Source organism: Silene latifolia, chromosome 8 (assembly GCF_048544455.1).
Source record: "Silene latifolia isolate original U9 population chromosome 8, ASM4854445v1, whole genome shotgun sequence".
Taxonomy (NCBI): domain Eukaryota; kingdom Viridiplantae; phylum Streptophyta; class Magnoliopsida; order Caryophyllales; family Caryophyllaceae; genus Silene; species Silene latifolia.
This window is the reverse complement of record NC_133533.1, coordinates 11100681-11104669: the sequence shown is the minus strand read 5'-3', so window position 1 is coordinate 11104669 and position 3989 is coordinate 11100681. Positions and strand designations below refer to the sequence as shown.

Genomic DNA, 3989 nt, shown 5'->3' with positions numbered 1-3989 from the left:
ATGAATATGCTCTGAGTCCTCAATTCATAGATTGTATAGATAGATTACCTCAAAAGATACTTTCTGATTTTTAAGATAAAAATATTAAGAAATCTTTATTATAGGTGATGTATTGGGAAATGTATATATATCACCTATAATATTGGATATATATGGTCATAATTTCCTAAATAATAGAAGTATTAGTGTATTACTAAACTATCAAAGATACTCCGTATATCTAAAGACGTGATACTTTACACTTCTAAATTCCCGCTTAATTTGTGCTTACTTGCATTTCCTTGCAATTCTCCTTGTATAACAAAGGTATGGCAAAAATGGCGGATAAAGCCGTAGGAAACTGGCCTGCTGTAGGAATCGATCTTGGAACCACGTACTCGTGTGTAGCGGTGTGGCAAGATGACCGTGTTGAGATCATTACCAACGACTTGGGCAATCGTACAACACCGTCGTGTGTCGCTTTCATCGAACACCAGCGGCTTATCGGTGAAGGCGCTATTAACAAGGCTACCATAAACCCTACTAACACCATCTATGGTTTGTTTTCTCTTCTTTTATTTAACCTAACCATTGTATTTTACTAAATAGACGTAGTATTCTTCGCTCCGTTTCGTTCCAATTTTATTCCTTTCCATAATAGATTTTATAAGCCGATAAACATATGAAGGAGTCACAAATGTAAACTATTAACTGCGACAGAGGGAGTACTTGAAAACGAGAGTGTAGATGCACCAATTGAACCCCTTGAAAACCCTATAACGCTAGTAGATATTCCGTACTTATTATTACATTGATCTCGTTCAGTTCATTAAGCAATATGTTCACATTTTGAACCGGTACAATTACTTTTTTCGTACCGATCTTATTTCTCGTAAATGTGCGTAGTTTTGCTAATATAATTACTATATGATGATGTTTTGAAATCTCGATATATGTTACCGTACAGTCCAGGTCAATGTTGTTAGGATCGGGATTCTACTTTGAATCGATGGGGAGGGTAGGATCGAATCGGTAGAATCGGATCGTAGAATCGTAAGATTTTACAAATTCACTAAATGTAGTTTTTTATTTGGTAAAAATATATAATTGAAGATCAAAACACTTATTTATACACAAAATATTGATAATTAATAAGTTTAGTATCATTTCATGAACATGTTACTACAAATTACAAGAAATTTAGATTTTACGATGTTTTTATATAAAAATATATTTTAATATGTTTACTACGGAGTCGGATCGTAGGATCGTAAGATTGTAGAATCGTATTATGATCCTACCTCTAGAAAATTTCGAATATATAGGATCGTAAGATTCTACAAACATGATAGAATCGTAGGATCCGGGATCGGTCAAGCATTTTTGGATCGTAAAATCGTAGAATCATAGGATTGAATCGGGATTCTGACAACAATGGTCCAGGTAGCATCATTAATTGGTGTATACTATGAAAATCGTCTTAAACGCACTTACGGGAATATAACTTGCCTTTTTTTTTAATAGATGCAAAGAGGCTCATAGGCCGACAATTTAATGATCAAGTGGTTCAAGATGATATGAAACACTGGCCATTTACAGTCATTGCTCAAGATTTTGGAAACGGCAACAAGAAGCCGATGATTGTGGTTAATTACAAGGATGAGGAGAAGCATTTCTTTCCTGAAGAGATATCGTCTATGATTCTCTCGAAGATGAAGGACATTGCTACAGCGTACCTTGGCACTGAGGTTAAGAATGCTTTTTATTATTCTTGTCCCGCTTATTTCAATAATGCGCAACGTCAAGCTACTAAAGACGCTGGCACCATAGCTGGGTTGAATGTCCTACGCATCATTAATGAACCGACAGCTGCTGCCATAGCATATGGTCTTGACAAAAAGCTTACTAGTGGAGATAGTGAAACGGCGAAGAATGTTTTGGTTTATGACCTCGGTGGTGGAACATTTGATGTTTCTTTAGTCGCTATTGGAAAAGATGCATTCGAAGTGAAAGCTGTCAGTGGAGATACACACCTTGGTGGTGGGGATTTCGATAAACGAATGGTAAGCCACTTTATGTCGGAATTTGAGAGGAAACACAATAAGAGCATGAGTAACAATCCAAGAGCTCTAGGGCGGTTGCGTGCTGCTTGTGAGAGGGCCAAGAGGAACCTCTCCTCGACCCCTGAGACATCTATCGACATTGATTGTCTTTTTGAGGGGATTGATTTCTCGACGACCATAACTCGTGCAAGATTTGAGAAGCTGAATATGGATTTGTTTCAGAGTTGTCTAGAACCCATCGACAGGTGCTTGAAAGATGCAAAGATCGAGAAAAGTGACGTCCATGAAATCGTCCTTGTTGGGGGATCATCTCGAACCCCAATTGTTCGTCGGTTGGTGCAAGACTTCTTCAAAGGAAAGGAGCTCGCCAAGGTATTAACCCCGACGAGGCCGTTGCATACGGGTCGCTTGTCACGCGGCCGTAATAATCGCACAATGGGTTTGAAAAATCATGTACTTAGTGATGTTACTCCTCTTTCTCTTGGCGTTGAGATTTACTCCGGGCACATGAAAGTTATAGTCCCTCGGAACACAACTATACCCACAAAGATGAGTGGTACGATTACCACCGCACTTGATAATCAATTGGCCGTGTTATTTCCGGTGTACGAGGGAGAGAGGCCAATTGCTGTTGAAAACCACTACCTTGGACAGTTTGCACTAAAGGGAATTCCTCCAAGACCGAGGGCGTTCCAAAGTTCGATACTATATTTGATATCGATGTGATGGTATTCTCATTTGTATCAGCTTAGAGGATTTAGACACAAAAATAAGAATCAGGTCACAATAACGAATCACAGCGCGAGATTGCCCAAAAAGGAGATCAATAGGATGGTGAAGGAGGCAAAGAGGTACAAGGTTGATGATGAGGCGTTTAAGGAGGCGGCCGTGGCAAAGAACAAGTTAGAGAATTATGTGGATGAAGTTAAGAAGAAGGCAAGAGAAAATATGTGGAAAATCGATTTGAAGGACAAGAGAAAGATCGATGATGTTATTGAGCAAACAGAGCAATGGCTTGATTGGAACAACATATTTTTTTTTTTGGAATGAAGAGAACTTAAATTAAAAGCCACACACAAGAACAGGGTTTCAGTTTACATCAAGGAGGGGGGTCGGGAGGAAGCGGCTCAATGGCCGTAACAAAGTCAGTAGTACATAAACGAAGAACGAAAGGAGGGGCAACGTCCCAATTAATACAACCATTACTAGGACCACTATCAACTAAACCAAATTTTGCAAGAGCATCCGCGACGGCATTGGCCGACCTCTTCTCAAAAACAATCTTCAACCGGGGGGAGCTTCCCAAGAGGTCCCTACACTCAAGAATAACATTAGCAAATTGGCCACAAGGCTGAGCCTTGCTCAAAATAGTAGTAACCGCATTAAGACAATCCGAGGCAATAATAAAACTATCCATGGACGCAAGGCCAGCTCTTAGACCCTCCCTAATGGCTAAGACTTCACTAACAAAGGGGGAAGGAGCAAGTAACCGACAAGACCAACCCCGAACCCAAGACCCAGAATCATTCCTGACCACACACCCAATACAAGCAAGGGAGGAGAGGGGGGAGAAAGCCGCATCAACGTTGATTTTAAACCAACAAGGCGGGGGAAGGGCCCAACTACAAGAGTAAGAGGCAGAGCTAGTCACGGGAAGGGTGGGTGGTAAGCAATGGGACGAGGCAGAGGTCCAGGAAGAAGCAAGAGAGGCCGTGGCATCTCGAAAGAGGAGGGGCGGTCTGGGAGGGGTAGCTTTAAAGGTGGAGTCACACCGTTGGACCCAAAGACGCCACAAGACGAAGGAGAAAAGGGTAGCCCAAGACGAGTTACGAGAGGTACAATTCTCGTGGATCCAAGGCTGGAGATCAGGGGAGAAGAAAGAATGGTCAACGTTAAAGAGGGACCACACGGAGGTCGCGGCACTACAATCACGAAGGATGTGGATAG

The 3989-nt window shown here is 41.2% G+C and overlaps 1 pseudogene; it reads left to right on the top strand.

Annotated features, from left to right (window-relative positions):
- The first annotated feature begins 267 nt into the window (after nucleotides 1–267).
- On the top strand, nucleotides 268–3092 carry LOC141594663 (heat shock 70 kDa protein 4-like; annotated as a pseudogene).
- The last annotated feature ends 897 nt before the right edge of the window (nucleotides 3093–3989 follow it).